The sequence below is a fragment of the Dermacentor variabilis genome, chromosome 2, assembly GCF_050947875.1.
Source record: "Dermacentor variabilis isolate Ectoservices chromosome 2, ASM5094787v1, whole genome shotgun sequence".
NCBI classification, from domain to species: Eukaryota; Metazoa; Arthropoda; class Arachnida; order Ixodida; family Ixodidae; genus Dermacentor; species Dermacentor variabilis.
Genome location: NC_134569.1, coordinates 261245601 through 261255568, shown reverse-complemented (window position 1 = coordinate 261255568; position 9968 = coordinate 261245601). Strand labels below are relative to the sequence as shown.

Below are 9968 nucleotides of genomic sequence, written 5' to 3'. Positions count from 1 at the left end.
ATAGCAGACGAAACGTTTTATAAACGCCTTGATCATGACCCCACTGAGCAATATAAATCTCTGATCAAAAGCGCAGTGCTAGATCTCGTTAAGAAGAAAAACGTGGCTGACAATGCGGTTCATTCTCTAATTCCACTAAGTCCTGTTGCTGGTCGTTTTTACCTTTTACCTAAAATACATAAGATAAACAACCCAGGTCACCCCATCATTTCTGGTATAGGTACAGTCACAGAAAATTTGTCCAGCTACGTAGATTCCCTGATCAGTCATATCCCAGCTACATTTGCCTCTTACGTAAGAGACACTACCCACTTCCTGTCGGATATAATCGATCTCATTATTCCTCAAGGTTCTCTTTTGGTCACACTTGATGTAGCATCTTTGTATACTAACATTCCACATTCTGATGGCATCATGGCAGTCGTCAATTGCTACGAATCTACATCACCCGAGAAACTCATCGATAGCGACACATTGGCAACTTTGCTAGCCCTTATTTTAGAACGAAATAACTTCGAATTTGAGGGACAGCACTATGTGTAAGTTAGTGGGACGTCTATGGGTACGCGAATTGGCCCGAACTACGCCAATATATTTATGGGTCAGCTAGAAGATAAATTTTTGCTAACCAGGACGTTAAAACCTTTTTATTACAAACGTTACATTGACGATGTTTTTCTGATTTGGCCTCATGGGGAACAAGAACTGCTTTCTTTCGTATCTGACTTTAACAATGCCCATCCATCTATGTCATTTTCTCACACGTATTCTGCATCTAATATTAACTTCCTTGACGTCAGCGTTTCAGTGCTAAATGATAAGCTATCTATTGCCATATACAAAAATCCGACAGATAGATGTCAATATTGTCAATAGATGTCAATATACGTGCATGACCGAAGGACGCTTCTTTGCATTAAGAACAAACCGACTCCCTCACCCCAGACAAATCTTGTCCTAACCCACAGTGCGTCAGTCCCAAGTGTTTCGCATGCATTAAGGAAACACCACAATATTCTGTAATGAGAATTTGTCACTGCACGGCACTCTGTTTGAACAAAGTCTTCACTGATAAGATAGGAGAAAAGAAAGGTTATAGAGGCGAAAATTGTCACATTATCACCCAGATATATTCCCTAATGCAATGCCTAAAATATATTTTCTTTTTTGTTGAAGAAGGAGATCAGGGTAAGGCTCAAGACCTATGAGCATTCTTTTGTACAGATGAAGGGATTAACCAAAAATGTCCTGCGAAGTCAAGGAAGACTCATACAATGCAAACTTGGCATTTGCTTGAGAGTGGCATGCATGGGCCTGCAAACCCACACCGGTCATATTAGCGTGCCTCTCACATCTATAACCTAATGCAGGTTCCTGCAATAAACCTACTTAGTGTTTGAGAACAAGTTGCGAGGAACATTTGCGCAAACCTGGTACCTCGCATAGCGCCATCAAAAGAAGCAATACTAAATAGCAGCTTAGCAAACTAGCTGGAAGAAATTTAAGATATTTCTTACCCCCGTATTCTTAAACACGCCTTCACTTGAAGCTTCTCCTCGACTCAGCCAAGTCGAGGCGACGGGGCTTCCTTCACTCAAGGCGCCGTTGCGTTTCATGAACGCTACTTCACCTTTCCTCCGCCAAGGAACGCCTTGAAAATGCGCCCTCGACTTAAGTGAAGTGTATCGACCGAGAAAAGCGTCTGATATCGAGACTATTCTTCAATGTGCTTATTAAAGGTCCCATTATTTAAGACAAATACGTGTTTCAGTTCATTCGTCCTCCTAATCAAACAATTTACACGGCGCAATGCACAACTTTATCTCGGCAACGCTGCCACTGTGAGCGCTCGACTGATAGAGCAAGCGGGAGCTGTGTTTGAGGTCTGGCAACAATCGCATCCCAACAGCTGAGAGCATGGCTCATGGCTCATAATTTGCGCCGGCATTTGTCCGCTGCTGTTTGTTTCCTAGTGTTTCATTGGTGACTGACGTTGCGGTTGTTAAACGCGGTTATGATGGGCAATTCTGTCCTTCTGCGTATGGTGACCGAGCCTGAATGACTTCTGAGGCCACAGATGGAACGGCCGATGGGCAGCTTTGTTTACCTTCAAGACCGAGTGGTGCTGCGAGTTTGCTGAACGCAACAACAGGACAGAAAATATGGGTGAGTGAGCCATTTTTTCATGGAAGCACAGTATGTTAATGAGGTTTTCTTGAGGTTGCCGCGGCGCTGTCGATAAGCCGTTTCCGATGTGCACAAGCATGATTGACTCCAATTGCTTATGTTGCAGGCATTAATTAGTACCTGGAACATATTCGAGGCAGCATAAGCTTGTGCAAAACACATATGTATATTTTTTTTGCTAATGGGAACTTGTGGCAGATTCGGCACGACAATCTGTTGTTGGTTTCGCTTTTTTAAACGAAAATGTGGAAGGTACGGATCGGCGCCTGCATCCAACGATCATTCCAGTATCGCGTATGAAATCTTTCGGTAGAGGAGAAGCAGTTACAGTATACATGCGGCAGAATGCGTATATGGTTGAGTACGTAGCTCCAGCAGGTTGGGAGAAAAAAGCGTCTTTTGAGTCCTGTACTTTGTTTTAGAAGACGTGGTGGTCAGTCGGCTTGCTCAACTTGTAGCACATATGGTCAACGAGCCAGCACTGGTGCCTGCATTTCCTGTGCTTTCTCACTTCACATATGCGCTACGCAATGTTTTAATCTTCCGAAAATTCACTTGTCAATACTTCACCGCCATTTGTTTTTTCGTCTTAGCTTTTTCAGTGTGCTATGTGGTAGCAGCTGATGTGCGTTCCGTAAACTATGCTTTCAAGTTCACGCAATTTCGACATATTTTTAGTTGGGCTACGTCTTTTCTTTTCCGTTGCATAGGTATATTGAATTTACTTAGCGCGCGAGCGCCCTGTCTACATAAAAGTTTTGGCATTCTGGTGCAGGATGTGGGCTTTGGAAGGACCAGCTGATGAAAAAATCAACGCCTGTGCTGCACAGTAAGGCTTCTGGCAGACCTGAAAGCAACGATAGATATGGGGCCTGCCTGTACAAATCGCAGCAGCTCGCTTCCCTGAAAGCTAGGCGCTGAAGAAGTACTTGACTAACCTACCCGCTAATTAGTCTGTGCTTATTTTCATAAACTTTGTAAAAATATTCATGTTACGTGTCCCCACATTCACAAAATGGCGAAATGGACACCGTGTTATTTAGAACCACAAACATGAAAAAGCCAGGTCAATGAAATCAAATTAATTTTTTATTCCCCTTCAGCTGTCATATAATTTTTGTTTTAAATCGCATGAATATGATGGGCGAGGTCATCAGTTGCCCGTGGTGCTTTGCAGCTGCGACAGGATCTTTTTGCTGCGCACAATTGTGAAGTAACACTTTCGTAGTATTTGTAGCCAGCACTTCAGTATTTTGTGGCATGCTGAAGCTACTTTAGCATGAGCAAGTGTAGATTAAAAATATGCCATAGCTTTGTGTTTGATCTCAGCTTTTCTGAAATAACGGTAGTAATGCGCTCTATACTGTATTTTTCAGCATTGTCATTGTGACAGTCGGCATCACCATTTGGCCTATTTTGGGATCCCACAAGACACGCTGCTACCCTGGGTATTGTACCTCGGTCAATTGCTGAAGTTCTGCAAGCCCCATTGAAGCCAACTGCCATCCGCATCCAATGGAAGAAACTCATTGTTCGGGCCGTCATAATTTATCTTAAGCTGAAGCTAGAAGCAGGGTAGAAGCAGCATATATTCTACAAGAATTTACCACTGCATGCCGTCGGGTGGCTACACCCGACAGACTACTGTCTTGAACAGAGATGGTGTTTTAGTCTAGAATATATTTGTCAGCAGTACTACTCCTTCTGTTTATATCCTTGGAAACAAACAAACGAAGACACCAAAGACAACAGAAGAGAAATTACTTCTACTTTCTAATTGAATTAAAGAAATGACAAATTAATGGCAATGAAAGTGGTTGAGAAAACTTGCCATAGGCGTGCGATGCTCTAACCAATGGAGCTACCGCGGCACCGTTTTCCCATCCACTTTCTTGTGTATTTACATTTTACTACTAGAACTAACTACTACTACTACTACTAGAACTGCACCATTTCCAATCTGCGGCAAGTTGTTTTTTCATCCACTTTCATTGCCATTAATTTATCATTTCTTTAATTCAATTAGTAAGTACAAGTAATTTCCCTTATGTTGTCTTCGGTGACTTTGCTTGTTGGCTTCTCATGATATGATTATTAAAAATCGCGCCCCTCGGTCAACCCCCTTTCTTCTCCTTCATTACTGCTTCTGTTTGTAGGATCAGAGTTCACGCTGTATTGCATACTATCAAAGTACAAAAAGGCGAGAATAATGTTAATTTATTGTTTTAGAAAAAAAATTGGCACTTGAATTGACCATAAATTATTAAGGGGTACATACTGACTTAATAAATATGACTGAAGAAAGGCCATCTGGATGAAAAATACAATGACTTCAGCTACAACGCGTCTGTGAAGGCAAATACATGCGGTCAAACTGCTTTTAGTGGTGACGTTTGAGCTGGGGGGTAGGATATCAGGAAAATGATAGATGTCTTAAGCAGAATATTTCGACGGCAATTATAGTGCAGCAGGACATTAACTGGACCTCTCCTCCACTTGCACACCAATGTAAGCGCAGCACACACAGCACAGTTGGAAAGGCAGTTGCTCTTCGTGCGTGTGTTGGCAACCTGGTTCCTGCAAAGAGAAGGGGTTGGTAATAAACATACAACGATGTTAAAGAAGGTCCATGAAACTAGCTTAAGTACTGTATTCGTTTTCTTTAGTTTACATATCGTAATAATACATTACTTTAAGAAGTTTGTGTTCTAGAGCGCGATTTTTTTGTACTATAATTAGCTCATACTGTTTTTATTTATTTTTATTTGCAAAGAAACATTTTTCAGCGGGTCTACCGCTTGCTCAGCAAGACCGACAACAGCGATCTAACACTTACATAATGAACCCTGTAGAAAGCTGCGATGTTCGCAATAAAGGTGTGCGAGATATATCTGCTACCACTTGCTTGCACTGTCTGTATAAGGTGCTGTCACTACACTGCTACACCTTTATTTATCGCAATAAAAAATAATGTGATGCACAAAACTCTACTCTGTTGTATTGTTATTCTGTCTCTTTTATTCGAACAAAATATTACATTAACCTGTGTATACGTGCAGGTATAATTCTGAATGCCATTTCATGGTTGGTGACTTCCTCGTTGAGCTTGGATCTTCATAGGGATGACAAGCTAATTAAACTGAGTGGTTTGAAGCAAGGATTACGTAATTATTGCTTACGACTTTAAATTGCACCAACTGCACACGGTCCGCGCGAAATTACAGTCCATTTCTTATTTTCCTTAGCGCAACTAGCCGCATCAAATTAAAGAAAATTGCAAAAATTAAAGTGAACGCACCTGCTCGTTTACAAAGATGCTCGCTTTGCTGCGGCGTGTTTCGCCGTCCTTGGATTAGCGTAGGCAGTGACGATCTTCCCGAGTGCAAACAGCGCCGACGGGGCGACGGCCGGCGCTCGCGCAAGCGACACACGCACACAGGCAATGCACCCACTGGTGACAGGAATCTTCGTAGCTGTTTTCTTTTTGCAAGTTCGAAGTCCGCCGCAGTTATGTATCGCGCCGTGCTTGAACTGATGCGGAACTGACACGTGAATGCACTGACGCCGATAGTAGGTTCGGTGCACTGGCACGAAGAATACCCGTGTGCAGGTCATCAACTGGCTCATGCACGGAGTAAGACGACAATCACTGCACCAGCTCGCAGTCTTCGTGACAGGACGGCCGATCTGTCTCGGCGCTGCAGTGGAATAATTCCGGTGCCGAAGCGCTCCAGAGGACTGCAACGGTCCCTAAAACGAAGCCCTTGAAAATGCGCAGCACGGTTAAACCAAGATAAGCTACGGAGGCAACTGGCGTCCATCGGAAAATGCTGACGAGGCCAGCGACAGATCGCAAGGAAGCCATGTTTACGCACTAACTTCACTCGAGGAGCGATTCAAGGTAGCTGCGAGGCTACCTTGAGATTCTCGAGTAAAGTGCTCTAGCTTTCCTTCACTCAAGGCGCGTTTCAAGTGGAGGGCGATTTGTGAAATGAAAAACCGCCCTCAAGGAGCATTTCGAGTGGAGGGTCAAGTCGAGGGGCGTTTGTGAATACGGGGGTTAGTCTTCAAGACAGTCAAGCTTTACAACAAAATTGAGCCAGAGTGGAACGATGAGCGGCTGGGCCACGTTCGGCAATATTTGTCTTCATAGTTTACATCGGGGTTGCTGAACAAGTGCTTTTTGAACTGTAGCGAGCAGGTGCTCAAGCAAGTCGCGATTCGCTAGCCGCCAAAATCCTAGATAAACAAGGAAACAGTATGGACATGCAAGACAAGAAACAATAGAGGTAAATGCAACATCGAGTGCCATATATAAATTGCAACAGCTCCCTTAGGCAATATCTGCAACAGCAATCCTACGAAGGATGAAAAAAAATTTTTTTTCGCGATCGATGCACAACTCTAAGCGGCAACTGCAGCAGCAAGCACTTAGAACGAGTTTAAACGTGTTTACCATAAAAAAAAAAGTGCTGCCAAACTGAGAGCCCACATTTACCCCATTCACAACAGGACATTCAACAAACAAGAGCAACAGCACTGAAAGGCGTAACAGGAGCTGCACAAGACCAAACTACCAACCATAAACGCAATGCAAGGCATAAGGAAACGAGCTGCTCCGGCGTTGCACCCAAGTGTCGCTCGAGATCACAAGCTCGAACACCATCCGGCTTTACCAGCGCATCTAACTAGAACAACATTCTAGCACACAATACAGTAAGAAACCGTAAAAGTGTGCTTTAGCTAAACTGAAAAGCTGAAGGAGCTTCAACATCGCGTGCAAAACTATAAACCGGAACACGCCATAGTTGCTTAAACAAGATCATCATAACTGTGACGTCACTTCCGTGCATGGCAGCAGCGTTTTAGTATGTCATTTCACTTCTACCACACGCGTGTCACCAGTTACCGCCTTTCTTGAACTTTAGAGTGTGCGGGGCCTGGCGGCGCTGCGCAAGGTAGCTCTCGTGGTCTAATATGCAGCTCTGTTAAAGGGAAGCTGAAGAGTCTGTCGAATTCAATAAAACGCTCATATACGGATGCGGGCACCTTATAAACCATGCAGGTAAAATTTTGTGGGGGATTTTTCACTTAGGAGCGACGCAACCGTCGGTTAAAATTGCGCTTTAGCTCCGCCCCCGGTTGAGCGCCGCGCGCTGCTGCTGACGCTGACGATGCGAGCGGAGACCGGAAACCGCGGCGTAGTGACGTCAGCACTGGTGTTCCGTTCCTTCGCAGCCTCCGCGGCTTATTTCTGCGTGCGTGCCGTCCTAATCTGCTTCGCTCAACTCTACATGCCTTTGTTTGTGTGTATACAGGAGTGGTAGTTGACGTGCGCAGCATCGATTGAACTTGTAGGCCGATCATGCCGCCGTTCTGCGCAGCCTACGCTTGCACGAACACCAGCGGCCGCGACGATGTTCCGATGTTCCATTAGTTCCTGCAAGACAAGACGCTTTCAGCTAAGTGGGAGGCTGCTGTGAAGCGAAACAACTTCAAACGCTCAAGAACAACAGTGTTGTGCTCTAACCACTTCCGTGACGATTACTACCGGAGTTTATCAATAATGGGTGCTTTGGATTCTCCTTCGTGTTAGCACGCTGAACGGAAGGTGCATGTTTGTCTCCCACGATTGACGCAGTTTTCATCGCCAAGCGCCGCAAATTTTCTGTTCCCACGTGTGTTGTGAAACAGCCTGCATGCAGCTACCATAACGAAGTGCAAGCGTAAAGTTTGCATCTGTTGGAAAGCCTGCTCACGCCAGGACGCTGCGCTCCCCCTTTTCTCGCCGACATAGAGAAACCGACCACCTCACGTAGCTGACGGAATTCGCCGGTTGCGAGTAGCGTGCGGATGGCGCGCTGATGAAGGTTCTATACCACACGTGCTACAACAGCCGGTAAACTTTTCCCGCGTTTAAACCGTCTGTGTAGATTGCCGACAGCTTTGGGGCAGCGCACAAATGCCGAAGATTGCATCACTGCTTACGTTCTGCGAGGAGGCATGCAGGAACATAACACTACAGTTGTTTGTCCGGAAACGTACTCACTGGAACGCTGAATGCAGCTTAGCACAAAACATACTCGCCAAAGAACATTTCCAACACAAGGAGATGCTAACACTTCGCCTTCGTTCGCGTGGAAAGCAGTGCTCGCACCAGCATTTTTTGCTTCTTGGAGAGGCCGGCTCTTCGCAATCGGCTCGTACATGTAGGGAGTAAAGTATAAACCCCTTACAAGTGATATTGCACGCGACAGCGACAGCGCGACAAGCGAGGCGATGGCTGTCGCGTTCACTCGTCGCCTGCAAGCCGAACTCCACGCGAGCGACGGCTTTGACGACGACTTCCCGGTATGAGGGCAGCAATAAACGCGCCGAAGCTAACGTGACGCATGCTTTATCAATTTAAGTTGATGTATCTTACTGAAAAAGGAGCATAAAATATTTCTGGAGGTCTTGCACTCGGTTCGTATTCTTAGTTTGCTTCAATAGTTTGCTCGTTCCGTGCGACAAACAGTACATCCAGTTCCGGCTTCGCACTATTGGCTAGTAGCTCGTAGCACTTCCGGGCCACGAGCGATCGAGCAACAACACCGAGCGATCTGTTCAAGCGACTGCCCGTTTAGTCGCTCGAAGCCGTCGCCCGTCACCGTCGCGCGCAAAATCGCTCTCGTGGAGTTTGGACTTAACGCTGAACTCCTCAGAGAAAAGCAATCTCTACAAATTTTCCATGACCGTCTCAGCAAAACAGCACCAAACTACGTTGCACCGTGCTTCGTGTGTAGCGGCAGCAGTCGGTCCGGACGAGCACCATTGTTGACGTCACGAGGCGCCCGACCAATCACAGGCGGAAACGAGGCGCGCGAGCTGGGCGTGTCCGCTGCTGCACTTTTCGTCGAAATAAAATATGTTTGCGCTTTCTTTCGCTCTATTTACATGCGATATTCGAATTCAGAGGGTTGAAAACCGTGACGTACTGCTCTTCACTCATTTTTTCTAGAAAAGCTTTCAGCGTCCCTTTAAGCTTTTACAATAGTGGATGATGTTTTGCAGCTTGGCAAAGAGCACCACGGGAGGAAATGTGTCCCCTGTACTTTTGGAATCGCTGCTGTCGGATTAGCAGCTGCTCGAACAAAACGAAGAAACAGCCTTGGATGACACTCCACTACATGCCGAAGTGAAAGAAGCGACAGAAGTTGCCTGGGACCATGTGGACGATGTGGAGAAGCACAGTGATGCACACCTGGTTTATTATATTGCGGGCTACGTAGCCAGGTAGCTCATCATTTTAACTGATTGCAAAGCACGTAGGGATGTCTGCCTTGTGATAAGAGAAAGTACCCCACCAATTGGCAGCAGAAGCTGGAAAGAACAGCGGGAATGGGGGGGGGGGGGGCGGAGGGAGGTCTTCTGTACCCATCAGTCTCTCTGTATAACCTTATAAACCCTCGAGGACAGACTCAATCGTACATTTAGCATTACACGACTGCATGCAAAAGTGGTCCAGGATTTCTTGCTTCTAGCAGCCAACGTACCACAGATTGGCTGCACGGAGCATTCCACAGCTCTAACACGATCGGTGGCTAACTTTTAATGCATCACATGTTCGCTTTTCGCTCAAAGAGCTAAACCAGTGTGCTGCTCACAACGCAGTCACGAGGGTTAAGCTGCGTGCTTTGAAAAAAAATGTTATGCTCTGCAATTTCAGCAGCAGCAGCAGCAGTGGCCGTGTAGCAGTGTATGCATACTTGACTCTTTCATCTCGACTTCACAGGTTTACG

General features: G+C 45.7%; 2 long non-coding RNA genes across 2 annotated transcripts; one reads left to right on the top strand and one right to left on the bottom strand.

Annotated features, from left to right (window-relative positions):
* Positions 1–1518: 1518 nt before the first annotated feature.
* Positions 1519–5491, top strand: LOC142573275 (uncharacterized). Its single transcript, XR_012826280.1, has 3 exons — positions 1519–2166; positions 2963–3016; positions 3564–5491. It is a non-coding gene; the product is annotated as an uncharacterized LOC142573275 (long non-coding RNA).
* On the bottom strand, positions 3255–6104 carry LOC142573277 (uncharacterized). Its single transcript, XR_012826281.1, has 2 exons — positions 5486–6104; positions 3255–4764 (listed from the first exon to the last, which is right to left on the bottom strand). It is a non-coding gene; the product is annotated as an uncharacterized LOC142573277 (long non-coding RNA).
* Positions 6105–9968: the final 3864 nt, after the last annotated feature.